At 34.5% G+C, this 26,566-nt stretch overlaps 1 protein-coding gene, 1 long non-coding RNA gene and 1 other non-coding gene across 16 annotated transcripts in view; 1 reads left to right on the top strand and 2 right to left on the bottom strand.

Moving 5' to 3' along the window:
• The window catches only part of NAALADL2 (N-acetylated alpha-linked acidic dipeptidase like 2), a 1,449,120-nt gene that overhangs the window by 1,025,047 nt on the left and 397,507 nt on the right, over positions 1-26,566 (top strand). The window lies entirely within an intron of this gene.
• On the bottom strand, positions 2,594-2,700 carry LOC118148994 (U6 spliceosomal RNA). The gene has a single exon (XR_004736171.1). It is a non-coding gene; the product is annotated as a U6 spliceosomal RNA (small nuclear RNA).
• LOC118148973 (uncharacterized) lies at positions 8,187-25,715 on the bottom strand. The gene is made up of 4 exons (XR_004736111.3): positions 25,567-25,715; positions 23,481-23,643; positions 12,257-12,364; positions 8,187-8,389 (listed from the first exon to the last, which is right to left on the bottom strand). It is a non-coding gene; the product is annotated as an uncharacterized LOC118148973 (long non-coding RNA).

The raw sequence follows: 26,566 nt of genomic DNA, 5'->3' as shown, positions 1-26,566 counted from the left end.
ACTGCTAAAATCAATCTTGCTGCATTCAGTAAACAACTCACTGTGCATAGATGGGTAAATTTTATCAGTTGATGAATAGCAATGGAATCCCACCATTAAATCATAAAATAAAACCCATATATGTGACTAATATTTTTTCAGTCCATGACTATCTTCCTAGGTAATCATATATAGTATGAAAGATGAATTTTCTTATGACCTTATGTATACAGGACAAAATACAATGATGTAAGTCATGAGCTTCATACAAAGTAGATTGTTTTTAGCAAAGTGTCAGAAAATCCTCCCAAGACTAGGAGGCCATCTTTCAGAACTAATTTGATCTATTACTTAATCAAGGGCACTATCTTGTGTGGGTCATTTATTCAGGCAACAAACTTTTGTCAGATTCTATACGGTAAAAGATATGATCCAAAACCCTTTAAAGATAAAGATGGATTAAGACATATTACTACCTTTAGGGGACTTACAGTTCAAATAGGGAAGAAGCCATATGAGCAAATCATCAGCACAGCGTGATGAATGCAAATTGTTATAAACGTGCTCTCTGAGAATAGAAACTAATTCTTACTTGGAAAGAAATAATATGAAGTTTCATTCTCCTTATAACTTCCTCCTCCTTCCCATTTTAGGTTAGAAACCCTTTTTCTGTACTTTCATGTGAATCTGTATATGTTTCTACCAATATTGTGTTTACCATACAATATTGAGTGTGAGCTCTTGCTAGCTGGATGACTGTGACAAGTCAGTTTCCTCTTTTTTTAAGTGAGAACAATTTATTCATTCATTATTGATCAAAAAACTTCTCTGTGCTACATATTTTTGAGTGTAATACTATATTTTTAATATTACTTTATTTATAGGGCTAATGTGGGGATTCAATGAGATAAATCAGATAAATCATTTACCTCAGTATCCAGCACATGGTAAATTCTCAATAAATGCTGGCAACATATTTATTATTATGTTGCATTATTTTGGTGAATATTATATTTTTGCTGCTTTTATCTTTAACAACATGTTCTAAATATGTGTTTAAAGTATATGTAATTTTTGTCTCCATATCATGAAACTCTTAATGGTTTGAGGAGATTCAGATATAGCTCAGGTTGATTATGAGATTTATTTATTTTCAGAGTGCAATAGTACACGTATTTAACCATTTAACTTGTGACTTGCTTTTCCACCAGGGCCTATCCCATTACCCAATATGCAGTAGGAGATAAATACTTTTTTGTCATATTGATTTCTTCAACTTAGGAACAATTAAGCCATTCATTGAGCAATTTCCATTTCTCCTAATAAATACTTCTCTCTCTGTCACCTGCATGAATAGCTTCTTCTAAGAAGGAAGAAGAACCATGAAATTTGGTGCTTTCGAAAAACCATATGAATGGAGTTCACCTTTTTACCCTCCAATACAGAATAAGGGCCGACTTTCATTTTGGAAGTTAACATTTTGGGCTATACATAATCAAAAGAAGAACACCCCAACTAATGTTTTAGAGTAAATTCTTTTGTTTTAAAGATATTGGTTTAACTCGATTGCTTTCTGTATACCAAATTTTAGCTTTTAATGTCATTTGTAGAATTTTAATTTAGCAGGCATTTCAGTGTCTGATTTCTTATTCTTAATGGATTCATATAACATAGGTAATTGCAATCTTGCTACAAAATGCTAAGACTTTAATGTGATTAATGTTTGATAAGTAATTAACGTTCAGTACATTAAAAACACACAAAGACACTTACACAAAAGTTCTGTGTCTTCTTTTTCTTATTAAGACATACATCACTAATCATTTATTAACTTCTTTTCTTCTGGATAATACATCCCCAGTATGAATTTCCACTGGGACCTGCCGTTATTAGATCAGGTAGATTGAAGCACACAAAACCAAATTGATTTTCTTTCCCCTTACATTAAGTCCCAAAGCAACTGTCGTCACGCACTAGAGGAACCAGAAATCTAGATCTCCATTAAATTTATTGATATGGTTTGGCTGTGTCCCCAACCAAATCTCAACTTGAATTGTAGTTCCCAAATTCTCACATGTTGTGGGAGAGACCTGGTGGATGGTAATTCAATCATGGGGACAGTTATGTCCATGCTGTTCTCATGACGGTGAGTGAGTTCTCACAAGATCTGTTGGTTTTATAAGGAGCTTCCCTCACATCACTCTGTACTTCTCCTTGCTGCTACCAGGTGGAGAGGGATGTGCTTGCTTCTCCCGCCATTATTGTAAGTTACCTGAGGCTTTCCCAACCCTGTGGAACTTTGAGTCAACAAAACCTCTTTTCTTTATACATTACCCAGTCTCAGCTATGTCTTTATTAGCAGTGTGAAAACGGATGAATACACTTGCTTACTGAATTTGAGACCTATTTCACATTTAAAAAAATATATTATTGTGCCTTGATACTTAATGGCATTTTCACATTTTGGAGTCATTAACAGTGTGGTTTTTGAAAACAGAAAACAAAACAACATCACCCATCTGTCTGTATTGTGTACTTGAGAGTTTAGTTTCAACCTCCAATGCTTTTATTGCCACCATTCTTTTCATTTTTAGTTATTATTTTACACACTTTTAAAAATAAGAAATGCTTCACAAATTTGTGTGTAATCCTTGCAAAGAGGCCATGCTAATCTTCTCTGTATCATTCCAATTTTAGTATATGTGCTGCCTAAGCGAGCACTTCCCACCATTTCTAAACAGTTCTAAATACTTTTTTTTTTTTTTTTTTAGAAAGTAGTCAGGGGAGTAGGGTGGGGCATAGCTCTAACAGAGGGATTTGCCCACAATTCATAGCCAAACATGGAGAGCACCATAAGGTCACATCTTCATGGGGTGAATGTTTATTTCTTAGCCCACTGAATTCCCCTAGGGACAGGAAGGCTGGGTAGCAGTGACATCAGTCATACTTCTTTTACCTTGTTGAATGTAGGTTCAGTGAGCTAGGCAAGTCCCTTTTTATTCTCTAACAACAACATTAAAACATGAAGCAAATGTAATTTCTGGATACAGAGATTCTCGTGAGAATTCTGTGGATACACCATGTTTCATTTGTTGTAATATATGTACTTCAAGTTTCTGGGTCAGGTGCCCACATATCTTTGTGTGGCTTATGTATGTATTGTGGAAAACAGTTTACAACTTACTGTTTACAGTTTCACAGCCCTTGAGAGAGGCAATTCATTAATTTTCTGGTGAAGATTAGGGGCCTTTTTGCTTTATAAGAAGATTGGGCTAAGAGATTCCCTAAACACCCAGGTCGTAACCCCTGTCATGTTATTAACAACACAGTAAAGCTAGTTTATCGTTTTAGTCTTATCTCTTCATTTACAAAATTGAAGTCTTGACTTGGATATTCTTTAAGGTATTGCGCCCCCCAAACAAACAAATGAACAAACAAAACTATGACTTTGTCTTGTTAAATATTTCAGTGAGAAAGTTTTTGTTCAGTTAGAGTGAAGGGAATTGTGTAACCCATCATGCCTGTTTAGCAGTGATATTGACAGACCCAGCAACGATTTATTTGTGCATGCAAGTTAGATTTTCTGGTGATGGAACCAGAGAAAGACAGTAATTAATTAGAGACACATAAGGAAGTAAAACGACAGCCCCAGACTTGACCCTCTGCAGGACTTGAAGCTGACATCCAGCTTTCATTCTTAATTCTTGATGCTTCTGCTACTTTTATTGTATTCATCCTTTGCAAGCACGTATTGCCCCTGTTCTTTAAAATCTTCTAATTCCCTTCCTCTGCTAATTCATATCCACATGAGGAAAGCAGTATATGATTCTCATTAAATCTATTTCAAACTCTATTATCTGCTTTAGGGCTAAGTTACTCTTAGACCACTGAAAACAATTATAAGCAATTTTTTGCAGAAATTTTGCTTAGGATCCTTCTCAGAAAAGGAACTGCTGGGCTGAACTACAGCAAGTTGAGTGTTACAGCAGGTCCAGGCTTTGGTGCAAACATCACTGCTACTTAAGCCTTAGGAACTGACAGACAAGTGTTGGAGGTACCAGAGGTAAGAAGAGATGCAGAATAAAGCTTCTGGAATTATCACTGTAGAGATACCTGGTATTTTGCAATTAGTCCTGTCTACATTAATAAAGTTGTAGATCTTTTGAGAAACCACTCCTGGCATTTTACTGGAAAAGGAACTGCTGGGTTGAACTACTGCACATGACACTTAAAGGTACTGATAAATTGTATCAAACTATCCTCCAGGAAGATCATACACCTGGAGGAAGTGTGCCTGTTTCCTGTTTCCCCTGGAGGAAGTGTGTCTGTTTCCTGTTTCCCCTGGAGGAAGTGTGTCTATTTCCTGTTTCCCCTGGAGGAAGTGTGTCTGTTTCCTGTTTCCCCTGGAGGAAGTGTGTCTGTTTCCCGGAATGGCATCATCATTTTATCTTAAACTTTCCCAAAGGTGTTTCATTTCAATTTACATTTCTTTAATGACTAGCAAGTAGAATATTTAAGGTTATTAGCCATTTTATTCATTGTTGTAAGAATATACTACTTATGTTACAGGATAGTGGTCCTGATCCAGGCCCCAAGAAGGGTTCTTGGATCTTGCACAAGAAAGAATTAAGGATGAGTCAACAGTGTAAAGCAAAACAAGTTTATTAAGAAAGTGAAGTGGTGAAAGAACAGCTACTCCATAAACAGAGAAGGGTGATTTTGAAAGTATGAGGAGGAACATGTCCACCCTAGGTATAAAATTTTTTTTTAACCTAGTTAAAAAAAAAAAGAAAGAAAAAAAATAGAATTCTTTTTTTAAAACATAATTTTTTTAAGCCTGGTACTTTCTTTTACCTAAATAATAATAATAAAAACGATTATGGGACTACAAGGACTTGTGATAAGATACTAATTTTCTTAATTACTGTATTTTGCAAGAATAAATATTACTGTTTTTAAAGCAAAATTAGGAATGCCTTTGTTCTCAAGATATTGGGCTGTCGGGGCACTTCCAAGTCTAAGTCTGTTTAGTAAACAGTATCCGTCTGTTTCCCTAACCTTAAGCCTGTGGAGGCTAGGAATGCCTAATTTTCTGGGAATATAACCACATAAGTCCCAGCCTCATTTTCTTAGCTCTCACTCAAGATGGAGTCCCCATAGTTCCAACACCTCTGACATATCTCCCCCACTCCTTTACAAGAGGACCCTTAATCTTAAAGATGTAGTCATTTCCATGGTCCCCAGAGATATGTTACAGGAAAGAGGTCCGAATCCAGACCCCGAGAGAGCTTTTAGATCTCACACAAGAAACGACTCAGGGCGAGTCCATAGACTAAAGTGAAAGTAAAGGAATAAAAGAACAGCTACTCCATAGACAGAACTGCCCTGTGGGCTCCTGGTTGCCCATCGTTATGGTTATTTCTTGATGGTATGCTAAACGAGGGGTGGATTATTCATGCCTCCTCTTTTTAGACCCTATAGTGTAACTTCCTGGCATTGTCATGGGATTTGTAAACTGTCTTGGTACTGGGGAAAGTGTAGCCATGAGGACCACCAGAGGTAACTCTCCTCACCATGTTTGTTTTGGTGGGTTTTGTTTGGCTTCTTCACTGCAACCTGTTTTGTCAGCAAAGTCTTTATGACATGTATCTTGTGCCTACCTCCTATCTCACCCTGTGACTTAGAATACCTTAGGAATTCTAAGGCTGGGAATGCAGCCCAGTATATCTCAGCCTTATTTGACCCAGCTCCTATTCAAGATGCAGTTGCTCTGGTTCAAATCCTCTGACATTTATGTTTTGGTCCAGTTTACTTTTGGTGTATCTATTTGTTTTACTAATTAATCCAGCTCCTTACAGGAATGCTATAGCATATATTCCAACATTATATGTAATGAATCTCTAAAGTGAAGGTATTAATTGATATATTCCAGATATCAAACAGGTTGGGAGCAAAGCTGATTTTTATTTTGAAAGATAAGAGGGCTGATTATTTTTATATTTTTGAACAAATGAAATATACCCTCTTTCTCTCTGAAAAGGGACTGAACTGAGCAGTCAATAAATATTTGAAAGCAGTGTACATATGTGAATTTAGAGAAGAGAAAAAAATTAATCTGCATTATTCCCACAATATGCTTGGACTATATTTCATCCTGGGATAATTTGTCCTGTGTCTCCTGAGTCACAGAGACAGTGATTTTTAAGGTATTGCTGTCACGTTTTCCTAGGTAACAAGCACAGGATCAGGGGCTTCATCAGCACTGGCCTTGTGATCTCTTTTATGTAGTAGAAGCTCTTGTGTAAAGCTCACAGGGAAAGTGAACACTTTTAGCTTCCTCTAGGACCAGGGCCATGTTTGTCTGTGTCCTCCTTTGAGGCTGTTCCTTAATCTCTATTTAAAAGTGAAAGATAAATGGGAATAAAATAAGCTACATATTATGAGATCAGTAAGAAAAGACAAAACAATAAAAATAAGCACCTACATTGAAAGCATTGAGTTGAGCAAAATGAACTATACCAAAGGATTACGGTAGGTTTGTCCGATGGATTATTTATAACCCAAAACAATAAAACAAATCTAGAGTATAAGCTTAAAGTTCAATTCATAAAATATTTTTAAAGAAAGATTTGCAGAATAAATACTTTTTGTTGTACAATTAACCTATGGTCTGGGTCAGTTAATAAGGCCATTCTTTCCTACGGAAACTATGGTAAATGTCGTTCATCAATCCAGCATTATTTAAAACTGGGCCTAGACAAAGCCTTAGAATGTTTCTCAACAAAAATATTCAAGCAGCTATTATCAATCAAGAAGTTGGCATTTGAATTAACACATATTACCATTTCGATGCTTGACTCATCTACTAAAGGTATGTACAGTTTTATCAATTTAAATATAGAAAGGCGAATCAACTTTTATGCAGCAAGTTAATTCTTTCTCCAATGTTAGCAGCTTTCTAGCATAGGCTTCTTTCTCAGCTCTTGAGCCTTCTTTAAGCCACAGCTTCCCAATTGGAATAAACACCAATAGGTCAAAACAGGTACAGGTATAGAAGTTATTAATTCCTCAGCCTTAAGAAAGCCAGGTGGGGTTGAAGACGCCAGACGTCCCGGGCTGTTACTTATAACCATAAACAGCCACATCTGTGTACTCCAGTGTGCCGATATTATTGTTTTCTATTCATATTATGAAAAAGACAGAAAGTTTTGCTTGAATTATAGAACAAACAATCCTGTCCTAGTCAGAGACATTAGTACATGGGTAGTTCCTTCTAACTCTTACTCAAAATGTTAGAATTTTTCAAAATAATCACAATTTAAAAGTGAAAAGATTTATATTTTGGAATGGAATGTGTATATATTTATGTATTCATGTGTCACCTAAAGGCAGAGATATGTTCTGAGATAATCTTTAGGTAATTTAGTCATTGTGAAAATATCAGAGAGTGTACTTACACAGACCTAGATTATATAGCCTAACACACATCAAGGCTATAGGTGCAGCCTATTGCTCCTAGGCTACAAACTTGTACCTGCAGACATGTTACTGTACTAAACACTGCAGGAAATTGTAATACAATGGGAAGCATTTGCGTATCTAAACAGCTAAACACAGAAAATGTGTAATGAAAATACAGTACCATGATCTGATGAGACCACCATCATATAAGTGGTCTGCGATTGGCCAAAACATTTTTATGCAGTGCATGACTGTATTTATTATACGTATACATATTTTCAGTCTGAGACACAACTGATTTTACTTGGAGTGAAATACATTGTTGTGTGCTGCACTTTTCTAGAGCACAGCTACTGTTCATTGAAGCTCCTGGCATTGTAGCATAAAAGTCCACTAGATGATCTTGAGTATTTAAGGAGCATTATTGTTATAAACTCTAGCTGAGATTAACTTCATGGAGTGACTTCCTAAGGCACCTATATCTTTTCTTTCTCATTCAAATCTGTCTAGCTTGTATCTCTCTAGGCACTTATAATCATGGTACTAGATTGATATGAATTAATAGGTTGATGGAAAATATTTCTTAAGAAATTAAAAAATTTCAGGTACAATTAATCTTTAACTGCCAAGTATGTGTATTATGAGACACTGAATGCAAACCAGTTTGGAAACATAAATTGTAATTTACACATTCAATACAAACAAAACTATAAAGCCAATAAAAAGCAAATTGACAGTTAATTTAATGTAACAGATGATTGCTTTTAATAGAAAGCAATCACACTTAACATCACAAATATGAGTTGATTACTCCAGAGCGATTCTTTGGGTCAGGCAGGCTGATGCTGCTTCTTGCCTCATAACTGAGTGTCCTTCAGTCCTTTCTCAAATTGCTTTTAGAGTGGTCATTGCAAGTGATTCAGTTCTTTGAATGGCTCCCTACTGCTTGCTATAATGCACAGATATCATCAGTTAGTGAACAGAATCCTTTTTATCTGAGTCTTGCTTACCTCTAGCCTCATCTATTTTTAATGTTGTCTGTCATTATTTAAACAGGTCCATATAATTTGTTCCGGCTCTACTATACTAAGTATTTACAGTCTCCACAGGTGTCATCTTGTTTCTCTCTTCAGAGCCTTTCCGACATGCCATTCCCACTGTCTATGTATAGTTTATAGCAGCCCATGGTCATTCCTTCAGAACTGGATTTTGGTTTCTTCCGGGAAATGCTTTGTAATACACTCCCTCTTCTCCTCCAGCTCTGTATAAATTGACTCCCTCTTTCTGCCCACCAAAGCAGCCTACGCATTCCTGTTTTGACCAGACTTGACACTCTATGCTACAAATAACTGGTTTATTCTACTTGTCTGTGAGATCCCTGAGAGAAGGGTGAGGTCATATTCACACCCCTTGCATTTTTAAATTATATTTTGACAGTTTTAAATTCTTCATAAATATTTTTGAAATGGACTAAGGGGATGAGCTCATGCTACTGGAGTTACTGCGCATGCTGGTTTCTGGTTTTGGCTTTTTTGTTTCATTTTGTTTGGGGACGTGTGTGTGTCCTCATAATGCTGAATGCAAGAAGGATAAGCAGATGTTTTGTGTGAGTTACTTCCCTGAGGGGGCTTCCTGTGAGATATTTTTCACCTTCCTCTTCTTTTTTGCTTTGTTTTGCTATTACTTCTGTGTCTGTTCCCCGGCTCTCCCTCCTGTCTGCCCTGTATTAGACGTTTTACAAATTTCAGAGTCTTTTTTTTTTTTTTGAAGCTGTGCAGTAAATGTATACAGAAGTGAATTGTCTCTTGGAACAAGATTAACTATTTGTTTTGTAGAAGTCCAAGAGATGCCTTTATTTGGTTGCTAACAAAATGCGAAATCAGTATGGTGTGGGTATTCTTTTAGTGCCTAGAATGGGTAGCAGGTAGATATGCCAACATAAAACCAAATAACATTGAAGCCGTGGTATTAAGATAGATAGCTCAGTAAAGGAATATTATGTAAATTTTCTCTGTTTTTCACTTTATTTTACTAGTCAATAGGCATTGTCTAAAATTCCAGAGAGTCATTCATATAGTTAAAAGGAAAATAATGACAAATTTGAGTTGACAATCATAAAGTAAGAAATGTCTACTCAAATCACAAATGATGACAGATATATTTATTTTTGCCTTAGCATTCATTAAGTTTGGTAAAGAAGAACAATTTTTAAGAAACTCATTAGACATCCTTGACAAACTTAAGAAAAGTTGACTGCCACCATGATTTGGTTGTGCAGAATTTCTAAACTCACACAGCATTAGAACTGAGCTAGCATTGGATGCCAGCCTATGAGTTCATTAATAGTTAAACTTTATGTATTTGGTTATGCAACAAATATTTATAAAGTGTTAAACATGTGCACAGCTTTTTTCCAAGTCTTGGGAATAGTAGTATAAGAGAAGAGTCTACAGTTTTACAAAATATGGGCTCCCTCCGCCTTGTTGTTAATACTTCTGTATAGGCATGGGTTTTATTACACATACTCAAAACACTGGGGAGGGCATAGATGACACAAATTAAAACATTTTGGTTTAGTTTCTGAGCTTCAAAGTGAATTATACAAATCCACAATTTTTCATAGTTATCTGTGATCCACTTTCTGGCAATATCTGAAGTAACACAGTGTAGTGGAAACAGCAAGTACTCACTTTCTGATAACCTCATCAGTTCTGCCAGAAACTCATTGTTCAATCCTAGATAAATAGCATAACCTCCCAGGTTTTTAGGAAATAACATTAGATTTTCCTTAAATGTGCTTCTACCCATGATTTTCTGCCTACAGAATATAATAATTTGCTAATGAAAGTGCCCCATAATCACTAAATAACTGTTACCCATCTATATTTTTCAACTAATAGCCACAACTTATAAAGAAAGATCAGTTGCAAAAGCCATGTGAGTCTAAGCTTCCTCCAAACAAGAGCATGCATATCCTAAGCAATGCAATGCAGGGAATCAGAGAAGGTGTATGTTGAATGATGTTACACGTGATCCGCTAGTAACTGTTCATGTAACACAATAACGAGATTTAAATTCTTACTAAGTTGCATGAAACCTATAATATAAAAATACTAGCAGTAGCTATGACACGTTAGCATAATGTGAAGTCATTTTTCCTGCTTTTGTAAACTGCTGAGAATATCTAATGTTACAGTTCTCAGTGGAATTTCATTAAAGCTACATCTGAACCACGTACAAGTTGACCTCATATATCAAGGACCATCAGCACTTTACTACTATCCGTGTGGGGGAATAAAATATTTTGGCAACACGCATTTCTGGGAACATCATATTTACTGAGGCTAGCAATTAATCACTTAAAGTTGTATTTGAATAAAATGTGTTTCCAGGAAAATATTTTAATTGTATTATCCCTTTTATAATTTCACTAGGCAAATTAGATGACTTGAAATAGAAGTGGATTTTCACAAAAAGTTATTACTTGATAGTACAATCTATACAATCACCTAAATCCAACTTTATCATGTGGGACTTAGTTTATTATAACTCATGAATATATAGATTTTGATTCATTTTAAGCTGCACATGTCTACATTAACAGTAGAAGTAGTGTTCTTCAAAATTTAAAATGAAAGTTTAAGCATCCTTTAAAAATAAACATTTTGAAGATTCTGTTTTGATATTACCTATATTTGATTTATAATTTTATCTCAATAAGTTATTTTTAATTAATATTAATATAATAATATCATTATTATAAACATGTCTTTATTCTTATTCCTTTTGAAAATGATCTAGTTGTACCTCTTGAACACTTATTACGTAAATAGTGGGACTGTACTCCATTTACTATCCTGTATATGTATCATCAAACCGTTTCTTGTGTTGGCTTCTCTGTCTTTTGTTTTTGAAGTTCATTTCCTATTGCCTTTTGAGAATATTTTCCACTCCTTATCCCACTCACTTCCTTCACATTTTGTGCATTCTTGGTTTTTTTTTTTTTATTATTCTTTTGTTGAGGCTTCCTGGTTTGGTTTTATTCAAATAAAAATCATGGATTTTTGCATTTTATTTAAAGTGTCAGCTGGGCATGGTGGCTCATGCCTGTAACCCCAGCACTTTGGGAGACCAAGGCAGGCACAATTTGAGGTCAGGCATTCAAGACCAGCCTGGCCAACTTGGTGAAAGCTCGTCTCTACTAAAAATACAAAAAAAAAATAGCCAGGCGTGGTGGCACACACCTGTAATCCCAGCTACTTGGGAAGTTGAGACGGGAGAATCCCTTGAACCCAGGAGGCAGAGGTTGCAGTAAGCCAAGATCACACCACTGTACTCCAGCCTGGGAGACAGAGCAAGACTCCATCCCCACCAAAAAAAAATGTCAACTCGGTAGCTGAAATTTTCTTCTGATTTCTATGATAAATCATTTTTTCTCTTATTTGCTTATTCTGAAACACCGAAGCAAAGCCATATTACATGACTAATAGCAGATTGATGCCGAGTTCACATCCACATTCTTAGCATATATTAGACATCCATAGAGTGTGGCTGGTTCCCTTTAAAGAAGAATGTGCTTATATTCTATCTACTTCATTTTTACATAATCTGATCCCAAGGAAAGCCAAGCATTCTCTATGTTTTAAATATACTTCTGCATTACAAGCCTCAATATGTATTACGTTCATGTTGTTTTCCTGCTACTGCTCAGGAAAAATTATATTTCTATAATGCAATGTGATTTACCCTTCCTTTCATTCACTCATTCTCTAGCAAATATATTCTGCAAATAAATAGAGGGAAGAGAGATACTTACCATTAGCAGTAGAAGGAGAAAGTGAAAAAGGCACTCCACTGGCCTGAGACTTCAGTAGTCAGAGACATGCAATTGAGGAATGATTTCTGGATGGTATAGATTTTATTTCTAAATCAGAATGCATAAAACTGGGTACATCAGTTTGTTTTATTTTCTGCCAATAAGTCATAGTAAATGTCTAATTGATTTTATGATTAAGTTCCATCAGTCTTGTCATTACAGCTTAGTAATAGGTTGTCTAACCTAGTTTTAGTACTATAATGGAAATCTTAAAAAAGATATAGAGAAACTTCTTATTTTAAGATGCTATTTTTGTATTGGTCTGCCAATAGTTTTAATATAATTGGTGGTGATTTGGTCATTTAACATTATTTTAGTAAAATCTCATTTGTAACTTTTTCTTACAAAGACAAATACTTTATGATTTTATTTTGGAATCTTAAAAAGTTAATCTCATAGAAATGGTAAAAAGTGATTAGCACAAATGGGCAAGGGGAAGGAATGAGAGGAGGGAACATGTGGATCAAAGAGAACAAACTTTTATTTATACAAGAAGACTTAGTTTTGGTGATCTACTGCTCTGCATGATGACTACAGTTAATAGCAATGGATTGTAATGTTTCAAAATTGATAAAAGAATAGATTTTTAATGTTCTCACTACAGAAAAAGTTGTGAGGTGAAGAATATGTTAATTAGCTTGATTTAATTCTTCTACAATGTACAACAAAATCAAAACATTATTTTGTATCCCATAAAGATACACAATTATTATTAGTGTATTAATATAATTTTTAAAATTTAAACAGAAATATAAAAACTAACAATGTTTAAAATCTCATAACCAGAGTTGCATTCTTACTGCTTTGGAATGACCATTTTCTTTGACTGTTGCCTTTGAAATAAAAATGAATCCAGACTACATTTGGAACCCCTGATAAAATTTCAAAAGAATAAAGAAACTGAGATAGTAAATAATGTTTCGGAATGAATACTGCAATGATGTGTTTTGAATTATCCTAAAGACTGCCTTATGGTAAAATAGATTGTTGTGGTTTATTTTGAGGGTCATAAAAATGTTACCATCTCTTCAATGACCTTGTATTGTCTTTATCAAAATTCTAAAATGTGCTTCTATTCTATTTTTTCTCTTATTTGAACAAATTACTGTTAAAGGACATTTTGTATCGGCAGTAAATAATCAAATGTTGGAATAGATAGCCAAATAAATGAAGAAGTTAAGAAAATTGAGGTTAATGGATTGCTGAGTTTTTAATAGAATCTTAGTAGACGTATTCATAAACTGCAACTCAGCATCATTTATTTGCTTGGGTTTTCTTTATAGTTATTTACACTATACCCACATATCTTTGTCCAAATAAATTTGATTTTTTATTATATTTCCTACTTCAAATGTATATAGCCACTATTCTATTTTCTTAAATGACCTTGTTACACATGGGAATTTTTTTCCACATGAACTCTGAGTTGTTTCCTTTTCTTTGTATTCTGAATATCAACTTTATATGTTTCATCTTAAAAGCATAAATTTTCCTCGGTGTTTTATTCTCTTTGTAGCAATTGTGAATGGGAGTTTGCTCATGATTTGGCTCTCTGTTTGTCTGTTATTGGTGTATAGGAATGCTTGTGATATCTCCACATTGAATTTGTATCTTGAGACGTTGCCAAAGTTGCTGATCAGCTTAAGGAGATTTTTGGGCTGAGATGATGGGGTCTTCTAAATACATAATCATGTTGTCTGCAAATAGAAACAATTTGACTTCCTCTTTTCCTAATTGAATATTCTTTATTTCTTTTTCTTGCCTGATTGCCCTGGCCAAAACTTCCAATACTATGTTGAGTAGGAGTGGTGAGTGAGGGCACCCTGTCTTGTGCCAGTTTTCAAGGGAAATGCTTCTAGTATTTCCCCATCAGTATGATGCTGGATGTGGGTTTGTCATAAATAGCTCTTATTATTTTGAGATACATTCCATCTATGCCCAGTTTATTGAAAGCTTTTACTTCTAGTTTTTAGTCATCACTTTGAGTAAAGTCATCACTTTGGGTAAGATACATCAATAACTTGTGGGAATCTAACCCAGAGATTGTTGACTCACCTTGCCTGTGAAAAATTCTATATGTATGTTAAATTTAAATTCCGGTAGACTTTATTATAAATTACTTGGTTTAATATGTACAAATATAAGAATACAAGAAATCTAGTGTAATTTATTTTATTTAAACAAATAGAAAACATTTTTTCTAACCTCCCTACCAAGAACTTACCAAGTTGTTTTAGATGACTTTTAAATTAATTAATTTAGGGGACTCGACATTTTTCAGTTATTAAAAAAGTAAATATATATAGCATTTTAACAGATCTTCTCCTATACTTATCTACTGCTTTTCTCCATAGGTGTTTATGGAGGATCTACTCATGCCAGGCATTCTGTTAAAACACTGGGAAATGTGAGCAAAACTACCTAATATACTTACTTATAGAGTTTCCAATCTAGAGGAGAAAATGGCCAGTGAAATAATTCACAAAAAATGTTGAATTTTAACATATTTACATGATATAGTAAGCATGTATAGCTGGTAGCTCCAATCTAGGCTTTTATGAGGGAGACATAGTCAGGGAGTTCTCTTTTGAGAGAGTAATAAGACAGGTGGTTCATATTTACAGTGAGTGGCATAAGTTATGATGCTGTGAACAGAACAAACATGAAAAAGTGGATGTCAGACACCCTCTGTATCCTTTTTGCAAAGAGTAAGGGAGAGCAGGATGTAATATAGAACTGAGAGTGAAGGTAGTGGGACAGAAATCACAAGTCATGCTTATGATTGTAGTCTTTAATAGTGCAATAAGAAACCATTGAAATATTATAGAGATTATATTTTTGATGCATAAATTTGTTTTGGATGCAGTGTTATAGACCCATGAGATGGACGAAAGAATAGATATAGTGAGGGCAAAGAAAGAGAATATCAATAAGCCCTGGGGAATGTGATTATTGTCTTAGAATCGAGAGGTAGCAGTAAAGATTTAAACCAAGTGAATGGAATCAACAGATAAACACCAGGAAGGAGCAACAGTGTTCTCTATTAAATTGCACAGAGGAGGTTGCCTATAATTTCTTAGTTTCTGTCATGCAGAAATAGGTGAATTGAAAGGACATTGCATTAAGGGGAAATGCAGGAAGTAGATCAGTTTTGAGTTATGCTCTTAATTTACTTTGTTTAGACAGATAGTGCAATACTTGCAAAAATTAGGCAAGAGGGATTAAGTAGTATGTATGTTAGAAATACTTGGGCCGGGCGCGGTGGCTCAAGCCTGTAATCCCAGCACTTTGGGAGGCCAAGGAGAGTGGATCACGAGGTCAAGAGATCGAGACCATCCTGGTCAACATGGTGAAACTCCGTCTCTACTAAAAATACAAAAAATTAGCTGGGCATGGTGGCACGTGCCTGTAATCCCAGCTACTTGGGAGGCTGAGGCAGGAGAATTGCCTGAACCCAGGAGGCGGAGGTTGCGGTGAGCCGAGATCGCGCCATTGCGCTCCAGCCTGGTTAACGTCTGAAAGAAAGAAAGAAAGAGAGAAAGAAAGAGAGAAAGAAAGAGAGAAAGAAAGAGAGAAAGAAAGACTGAAATACTGGTCTGATTTTCAGAGGGGAGTGGAGACTGGGGGTAAAAATTTGAGTCGATTCTATTGATGTTCAAATGGAAGTCTTGGGTATGGAGGAGTTGGCATGGGGGAAAATGAAGTAACATGTAATGAGGTCTTAAGACAGGGAATTGGGAGAACTTCAACTTGTAATAAATTGTATAAGGGAGGAGTTGAATAAGCAAACAAGAGAGGGAAATGCTTGTAATTATAGAGAATGATTCACGTGAAGGAATTTCATTTTGTAACAAAGAAAAGGGGTGGGTGAAGGGGACAGAATATGACTGTGTCCATTTGAAATCCAGTCAGTCACAAGCTAAGATGTCTAAAATCAGAAACAAAAGACTTTTAATTTTCTTGGGTAATGAACTATTTAAAACACAATTATGTTATATCACTAATTGATCAATATTTTCATTCAATAGTGGGAGATCAATTCATCAGAGCCACTGGAACTTCACTGTGCATTGGCTTTCTGATGATTGCTTGCAAGATGCCAAAGCATAGTCTACAAGTTCCAGGTAGAGGAAGGGCTAGAGTCAAATTATGAGCTAACATAGCCCGAAATTCTAAAAGATTAAACACATTCTGCAAGCCCTGATTTTAGATAGTAGGCTGCTTCTAAATGCCCAAGGCTCTGCCCAAAGGGAGAGCTTCAGTCTGAGCCAGAATTCTGATTCTGGTAGCGGTCACCTGACGGTCTGAATTCAACATTGTTCTTGTATTTGAATTATAATCAACTTGTATTTTTACTCTAAGTTGATGTCTGAACAAGTGTTGAAACACCCTTTACCAATTTTTACAGTCTTTTCCCCCCTTTTTATGCTAAGGATGACATAAAAGACATTTAGAGTATGTATGTGCATGTGCACCCGTATAGTTTCTGTGTGTTGATATAATTTTGTTGTGTTGGAATTTGCACCACTCAAAATAAGCAAGCATTTAATGGATAAATGGATGTTGGGCTCTTTTAAAAAATTGAACTTTACTGTAAAAATATTTTCAGCATATGTTGTATGATGCAGGAGGGAAAAAATTAGTATTTGGATAGCAATTCACTAAATAACAATTCAGTTAAGCTGAGTGGTACTCTTGCCTGTTATCATTAAGATGGGGGTAATCTCCTAGATATTATTCTTTCCAAGAAATTAGCTGTTTTTACATATCTCATTGCTTGGCATTATCATTATAAAACATCAAAATACAAAAGAAAAAAATATCCAGATGGTGTTGTGAACATTCTCATTAATGAATCAGTTCCTTCACTATGTAAGGCTCAAATGGGTCTTATCTCAACAAAAAAAATGAAAAGAGGAAAAAGTTCTAAATTAATTCTTGAGAAACATATGATTTTTCTGTATTTTTTGTTAAATTTTAATAACATCAGCCATTCCTGAGATTATCCATCTGATTATTTCAAATATTGGGACATTTTGGGTCAGACTGATTTCTGGTATAATAAAGAATCAGATTATTTATTTTTAATTAAAAATCCCAGCTGGGCACGGTGGCTCATGCCAGTAATCCCAGCACTTCGGGAGGCTGAGGCAGGCGGATCACAAGGTCAGGAAATTGCGACCATCCTGGCTAACCCCGTCTTCACTAAAAAGAAAAAACAAAACAAAAAAATCAGCCAGGCATGGTGGCACATGCCTGTAATCCCAGCCACTTGGGAGACCGAGACAGAATCGCTTGAACCTGGGAGGTGGAGGTTGCCGTGAGCCAAGATTGCACTGCTGCACTCCAGCCTCGGCGAAACTCCATCTAAAAAAAAAAAAAAACCCAAACATATAGTATGTGGTAATGTTGGGGATATGAGCATTAACTGAAATAAAAGTTGTCATTTAGGAAAGTACCTTGAGACAAAGACAGCCTCCAGTTTCACTACCTGGAGTTCATGGAACAGAGAGACTCATAGACCCCAAGCGTAGTTTTTAAATCAATTTAAAACATAGGGAGAAGCAAAGGAGAGTGAATTGGGATGGGTTGAAAGGTTTATTTTAATTAATACAATAAAATAAAAATAAAAATAAGGTACAAGCATGTTGAAAAGTCCAAAATAGCTGAATTCTGGATTATGCTATTGTTGTCCCCATTTAGGGCTATGGGTCTTCAGGCTTGAGATTAGGGCTTTTGCTGGGGAACCTCCCTTTTCTACCCAGGGTTTCCTTGTCTTCTGTCCATATCACTATGTTCATGTGTACTCTCTGCTACATCCATTTTCCCCCATTGTCTTTAAGGCTATAAGGCCTAGAGTTGTGGTTTCAAGCAAAGGAACCTATTGAGGGGGATTTATGGTAGCCTAATAACATATGTTTGCTTTATGGGAAAGACACAGGGACAGTATGACTGGCTCATAGCTATAGTGTGGCAACTGGCCTGCTGAACAGCCATAGATTTTATTTGTGTTTCTTTGAGAAGAAACACATGGAGGCAGAATATTTTTCGAAGATGATTAGTGAATTAATGCTTTATGAATAGTAGACGCTCACGTATTTTTAGTATATGAGTACAGGTACCTTATATGCATTTAATTCCTCTGAAATATTTAGTATCTTTTGGTCCCTCCATTTTTTTTATGTTTAATACACACATGGACTACTATATACTTCATACACCTTGAAATGTTTTGTTTTCTGAACAAACTTATTCATCTTTTTTAGTACTATTGAATATTCTCGAAAGCAAATGATTTTCCAAAACTTAAAGACAAAAGTCTTCTCCTTATTATATGCTTAAAGGTTAAAATTTTAGTGCAGGTCTTAGTCAACAGTATATTATTCAAAAAGTGACTTTGAAATGTTTCATCTCAAAGTTCCTTCAACACTGATAACTAAGAGCCAATAGGTGCAAGCATATCAAAAGAGCAAACATCAAAGTGTCTTGATTTTAGTGTAGATCCAGGTTCAAATTGGTTAAGGTAAAGGATCTACAGAGTTACAAGATAAGAAATGTATGTGAAGTTATGCAGGAAAATGCTTACAGTTCACTTTTCCAAGAAGAAAAAAAAAAGATATGAGAAGAGATTTAGCAGATTAAATATTGATGAGTTCTCCTTCTGGGAAACTGTGTAGAGTAAACTTGGAATGAATGATGAACATTACAACGGATCAAAAGAAAACACTTTTAAGTAGAAAAGTTTTCTTATGGGATTATCACTATAAAATAAACTTTTCTTCTTGGCTTTTCCTCTTCGACTTTCCTGTCTGTATATCTGAGTAAATATAAGCCTAATCACCCATGCTTATATGCACACATAGTTCTAATGGTAAAACAGCATACGATGTACTGTGTGTGTGCACATAATTTTGTTGTGTTGGAATTTATTCGGTTGATGCAAAAGTAATTGCAGTTTTTATTATTACCTTTGTGGGCAAAAACTGCACTTACTGTTGCACCAATCTGATACATTGCTCTAAATAAGCAACCATTTAATGGATGAATGGATGATGAGCTTTAAAAAAAAATAATTGGACTTCATTGTAAAATATTTTCAATGTATATTATATGATGCAGGAGGGAAAATTAGTATTTGGATAGCTATTCACTAAAGAACAACTCGATTAAGCTGCATGGTACTCTTGCTTGCTATCAGGATGGGGGTATTCTTTTAGGTATTAGTTAATCGAAGTTATTTTACTATGTTAGATTGCCAACAGTAAAATAGCTTAACCATGATTTATGCAGAACATATAGAATGTTAAAACATAAATAACACAATGAGAAATACAAAGACTAAACAAACATTAAATATAAATACCAAACACATGCATAAGACATTAACTCATACAGTAATACTCAGCCTTCAAATATCTTCTAAACTTACCCAAATAGCAAAACATAACAGAAAACAAAAGAGAAAACCTCAACACTAAGGCTCCTGGCAACAGAGCAAGACTCTGTCTCAAAAAAATAAAATAAATAAATTGTGTATGCTAAATCATTGATATTTATAAGCAACTGTAACCCTTCTAACAAACTAGATATTAGGCAATATATAACCAGAAACAACTTTTTTATACATTAAAAAAATAATAACTTCAGACCAGGTGTGGTGGCTCACACCTATAATTCCAGCACTTTGGGAAGCCAAAGCAGTAGGATCACTTGAGCCCAAGAATTTGAGAATAGCCTGGTCAACAGACTTGTATCTACAAAAAAAAAAAAAAAAAACAATTAGCAGGGCATGATGGTGCATGCCTCTCGTTCCGGTTACTTGGAGCCTGACATGGGAGGATCCCTTGAGCCTGGGAGTTCAAGGCTGCAGTAAGTCATGATCATCTGCTGCAATCCAGTCTGGGCAACAGAGCAAGACCCCATCTTTAAATAAATAAATAAATAAAAGGATGAAATAATTGCAGTCAGAAACATATTTCACAGAAACACATCAATATATGAAAAAATTTGCTAAAATTAATTCTTCCAATAGTTTTCTAAAATGGCAAAAACATTGGAACAAAAAACATTTAATGCTCTACTTTCATATTTACAACGTTGTATTGTGATTAAAAGTACATTATAAAATGGTACAGATTTATTTTTATATATGCAAGCCCTAGTTTTAATAATTAGATGTAGGGAAATTAATTAATTTTTAGACATAATTTGCATTCTGAAGACTGCTATTTGTTTTAATTAAATAATCCTTACTGGAATGAAAATTCATGTGACACACAACAGTTTTGTTTTAATAGCTTTGAATTTTGTTTATCACAACAGTTAATGAACAGTTATAGAATTTAAGAAGTATTGTGCTAATGACAAGATCGCTGGTGTTAAGCAGAAAGAAGGTCTTTTTTACTTTTGAGAAGATGTTGTATTTAATATAATGCTGTATTAAGTAGGTTTCATAACTGTACACAAATAGCTGTAAAATTCAAGAACAAAGTTATTATTACTGGTGTGTAAACTCTTAGCCCTTAAGTCTCTTTTCTACATTCAAATTGTGTGCATTACAAAATTTTCTAACAATACAAGACTTTAGATTTACAGAAGAAAGTATTAAATGACTGCAAAAATATGTGTAAAAACTTTGCAATTCTGTGACACATGAATGTATGTGGATGATAATGTGTGAAAAAATAAATATATGATGCTGAGTCACTTAAATTGTTCTGTTAAATGACTGTATATTATATTTGAAATTTAAAACAATAAAAAATATAAAATTGAGGGATAAATTAGAGTTAATAATGGACTTTATAGAGCACTAAGCAATTGTTTAGAATTTTTAATAATTAAAATATTTATAAATTTGGTACAATTGGGTTAAAAGTTTTAGTCAGAAAACAAGCAGCCAAAATACAGAGAAAAAGAAAAGAAAGAAAAAGGTCTAGCCAGGAGCCAAAACTGTGCAAAATACAATGGCTTCGAAAATATTCAGTAGATAATACTAACTCGTTTTTATGAGACAAGACAATGTAAACTAAAATGCATCTACTCTAATTAATTGCTCAGAAGCAGAAGAAAGTAAACAATTATTGAACTAATTCTGAAAGTGGACATAATTAGCACATTAATCATCCACCCTAAATTATTTAATTCAATAATAATCCTGGAAGAAAAATTAGTATTATAGTCAGCAGTAAAGTGCTTTGCATTTAATGAGCCTCATCATAATGCTGTCAAATGGAATAAATGATGCCTTCAAATAATTTTTAAAAAATATTTTGGTTAAATTAAATTGTTAGGATATATTAATTTCTACTGAGTAGGATAATGAGTTTATAAAAAACAATTCAGTAATTATCTCAGTTTTAGAATTTCTCTTAGACATAAACCAATTAGCTCTCCACAACCCAATATAAGCTTTATCTCATTGGCACTGTAGTTTAAAAATTCCAGCTGAAATACTGAAAGAAAGAAGAGGAAACATATGTAAAATAAGATTATAATGAGTTCTTTACAAAGACACTTCAGAGCTATCTGACATTAAAACATTAAATGTTTAGTGCGTAATACGTATTTACTATTATCTTTTATCCCACATTTTGATATTTATTAATAAAAGCCTATAAACACTGTGAAAGGACAAAAATATTAAAAATGCATCTCAGTATTGAAAGCCAGCTATGGAAAAATACGTCTTCCCTTGAGGACTCCTGAGCCTGTTTATGAAGATCTGTGTAATGGATTGTGCTCCTTAGAATCTTGCTCGATTGACGTTGGGAGTGGTGTGGAGTAACGGTGAAAGCAAGAAAAATGAATAGGTGCGAGTCAAGTAGGAGAGGAGGAGAGCTAGCTGGGAATTCTCTGTTGGTTGCGTTTGGGAACGTTTTCGGAAATCAAAAAAGGAGAACTGGTGTATATGAGAATGAGACCAGAAAGAGAAAAAAGAGAAAGGGAATATTAAATATTTTTGATGTTACGATTAAAATCTATGTTTTGTATTTTGGAAAGGATTTCGTAAAGATTACATTTGTTTTGTCTGCTAAGTAGCAGACTTTAAGTATATGACCTCAAGGTAGGTGCAAGAAGCTTTTCACTGGGTAACATATACATGTTTTCTAATTTGGGGGCTCTGCCAAATACTCAGCCAAATTTTAAAACGAAAGGAATGTTCTACTTTTGTAAGGTTATTGTCCAATGCATAATTGTTGGATTCAGTGTAAGCTTTCTATGAGTAATCTGTGGTTGTATTGCATTTATAAAATATACCAAATGTTCACCTCTCTGACTAATGTTCCTAGAAGTAGGAAATACATATAACTTTTTTTAGATATATTTGCACATGTACCCCAGAACCTAAAGTACAACTATATATGTTGGATTTTCTTTATCACAACAGTACATATGTGTATGTATATATATATATATTTTGTTGTTGTTGTACCTTAGGTCTGGGATACATGGGCAGAACATGCAGGACTATTGCATAGGTACATACATGGCAATGTGGTTTGCTGCCTCCATCCCCCCACCCCGGTCACCTATATCTGGCATTTCTCCCCATGTTATCCCTCCCCAACCGCCACTTTATGACGCTGAATAGAAAGTGTAATTATTCCTTCTCTGAGCAATGCATCACATAAAATAAATATGTATAAAATGTTGCCTAGGTGGTTCACCTTCTCATTATCCATGGAAGATGGCATGCCAGCCTTCATTGTGAATTTAGAAGTGATTGGGACATAACGGCCTAATTGGTATTGGTCGATGAAAAACAGTGGAGTCAATGGCAATAATGGTGAAAGGGGAGAGGGCAGATAATTGGAAAGGAAGAGGAGCACATATCAGAATAGGCTGTTTTTCCACTTGGTTTGATACTGCTTTGAAATAAAAAAGAGATTCTACAATAGTTCAGCTTCAGGCACACAAATTAAATTGTTATAGTTTTGTAGCTTGTGATGAGATTCAAAGATCCTTGAATTTGAACAGTGGAGACCAACAGCAGGCAACCACCAGCTTGTCTGCTGGAGTTCACAGGTATCAGGTGTGATAAACTTTCTTGTTTAGTGATCATCACTTTTCTGTTTTGTTTTTCTTTTGTTTTGTTTTGGTTTTGGTTTTTTGAAGTCCTAGAGACACAGAACGGTTAAATGGTTTTCTCTAGTTCACAGACCTGTCAAGTGTCAGAGCTGGATCCAAACATGAGCAGTTTTGCTTCAGAGTGAAAATTCTCATACTTATTTTACGTGTTGCCTCTGGGGAAAAATGTGTTGAAAGAGGGGTCATTTAAGTAGCCTTCTTAGTTCCATATGACAAGGGTTTTTAAAATTCTTGTCCTGAAGGGGGTAGATAAATTGAATTAGGTTTATTCTGGATACAAGTTGGTATGATATAAATATTTCTATAATATAATTATGTATCATCTTTTTTATATTTCTCAAAATAATTTTAAAAAAAACAAAAGCCCGTAAGCAGATGCAATTATGAAGTGGTCTACTAGGAATCCTACATTGAAAGAATTCTGGAGAAAATAATCAATCCATTTCTATCTTCCAGTATAAAGCAGATTATTTAGCAAATATACTATTATTATCATTATTATTGTATACCACTATTATCATTTTAATTCAAGTGTGTTTTCAAAGAGACCTGATGAAGATTAGGAAACAAAACCGTGTCATCGTATTTCCCTTTGTTACTCTGTGCCTTCTCTAGGTGATTTTATTATGGCCTATTTTTCCATGATGACCTGGATATAAGTATTTAAGACATTTCTACCAAAAACATGAGAAGAGTGTTATGGGGGAATGCAGTAGTTGGGGATGTGGTATTTGACTCTGAGGAAGGATTGCAGTATGACTTGTAGGAGAAGCAATGTTTCCAATGTCTGATTCTTTTAAGAAAAGAAAAATCATAAAACAAACAATTATGTTACAAGGTCCCAGACCAAATTAGATACAAAGGCAAGGTTTATCTGAAGAATAAAAAATACTTTGAATTTTTAATGGAATCTCAGGGATGGAGTAGACATCGTTGGCCTCAGTTTTCTCATATGTAAAATATAGATGTTGACCTAACCCAATAAGTGTTTTTCAACCAAGGCTAATCATCAGGATCACCCATCAGTAAATATATAGATGCCAGCAGTTAGATGATTTCTAAAATCTTGTATACCTTTACTTTTATGAAAAAAGAGAGAAATGTTTGTTTTCTGAAGCACTTGAATGATTCTTATCTCTCCTGCATGTTTTAGACTGATTACTATATAGTCCTGTTTAGATTGGCACTTTCATCCTGTATCTCTACTGAGAGAAAAATTGGTTGGATGGTATCCTTTTCATATTTGAACTTAAATTCCTCTGCACATGAAGGGTAACATAATAAGGATGATACATTTTGAATTACTGCAGCTTCATTTTTCTATAAAATTGTTCAGTATTTCAGAGTTGACCATACTCATTAAAACAAGGTAAGGTGATAGCCCTACAGTTTAAATCAACATTTATTTCAATTTGGAGGTTCCTTTAGAACATACAGCCAGTGAATTCCAAATTTGAAACTTTTTCTGTTAATAGCCCAGGGTATACAAAAGCTAATTAAAAAATTAAAAAGCATTTCTTGAAAAGATAGTTGTTTAAAAATGTGACTCCATATCCATCCAAGTTCTAATGCCCATATTGGAAAAGCATTATAAAGTTGAGCACCTCCTTCTTCTCAAATGGCTCATTAAGTGGTTGGATTATACAATCTAATTCCTTTAGATTTTAATATTACACAGTTATTTCATTGATTAAGGAATTTAAAAACAAGATCAGGGGTTGTCTCTAACTGGCAATAAAACCAGTGAGAGCCCTTTGTTAGATTATCGAATACTACCATTCTTTCATAGTATATTTGCTTGCCTATCTGCATCATAAAAAAGTGATTCAATTTTTTCTCATAAAATTTGAATAGAAATATTCTGATCATACTTATAGTTTAGTAGTATTTAATTAGAAGTTATAATATATTTATGGAACAGATATAGAACATATTGTGCTTTTTTCTTGATTGTTGCATTTAGTTATTGTTTCCTTTGCATAATAAAGATATTAGATATTTAAAACTTACAAATGATTTTTAAATCATTCTGTGTATATATATTGTTACTGCTCGAGATCTTATCCAGTTCAGACACAGGCATCACTTCCACATAAAAGCCATCTCCTAGATGGATAAAATGGTTATACATATGAAATACCAAGTTACAGATATTCTACCTTTAGAAGGATTCTCATAGCGTTCACACAGCAGCAGTACCAGCAGCATTACCTGGGAACTTAATCAAGATGTGAATTTTCAGCCTCCACTCCAGATTTTCTGAACCATAATTCTGGCAGTGGGGTCTGGAAATTTGTGTTTTAATATGTCCTCCACATCATTGTGATGCACCCTAAAGTTCTAGAACCACTGGTCATTTTCACCAATCTACCTTTTATATTTTAACTATAATGTAATAATCTAACTTCTGACCCCTGAATTTTGGATTCCTGTTTTATGTTATTGGAAAGAATTTTGTTGTGTTAGGAATACACAAAACTGCAAAAATTAAAGTACAGATTGCAAGGAAACATTCAAAGTAACTTTGGGATAGTCATACCCTATGGTTATAGCCTCACTCATGCATTGATTTATTTATTTGCAAATAAATACAAGTTAGGATCATGATAAATTCTATGAAACAACTAAACAGAGTAAGGGAATAAAGCATGTGCATGGCAGGGTATTATATATGCTATTTTACTGCATTATTGAGGAAGACTTTGATAGGGAAGACCACATGAACATAGATGACTGAGGGAAATGAATGTGTGATCCACAGACATTTGAAGGAAAGTATTTATAGGCCTCTGATAGCAAATGCAAATACCCTGGAGCAGGGGTTTGTCTGCTGTGATTGAGAAATCGCGAAATATCAAATAGGCTAGGAGCGAGTGAAAAAGCGGTAGGAAATAAGGTCAGAGCAGGAAGGACAGACCCCATCATAGGCTACACTGAGGAGTCTGGATTTTACTTTTTAATGTCTTTTAATCCCTTTAGGACTGTGAAGTGCTCATGTAGATGATTTTTAAAATTCTTCCTAACCCTAAAATATTTAGAGAATTGAATCTATTTTGAGTATGCCAGGAAAATAGTAATGAATAAAAAGGCAGCGAATCATGCGTCGACCTTATGGAGTGAAGAGGACGAAAGAAAAAATTCAAAATATTTTGTGAACTA

Source organism: Callithrix jacchus, chromosome 17, assembly GCF_049354715.1.
Source record: "Callithrix jacchus isolate 240 chromosome 17, calJac240_pri, whole genome shotgun sequence".
Classification (NCBI taxonomy): Eukaryota; Metazoa; Chordata; class Mammalia; order Primates; family Cebidae; genus Callithrix; species Callithrix jacchus.
Note: the sequence above shows the minus strand (reverse complement) of the source record. Positions and strands in the feature narration are given on the sequence as shown.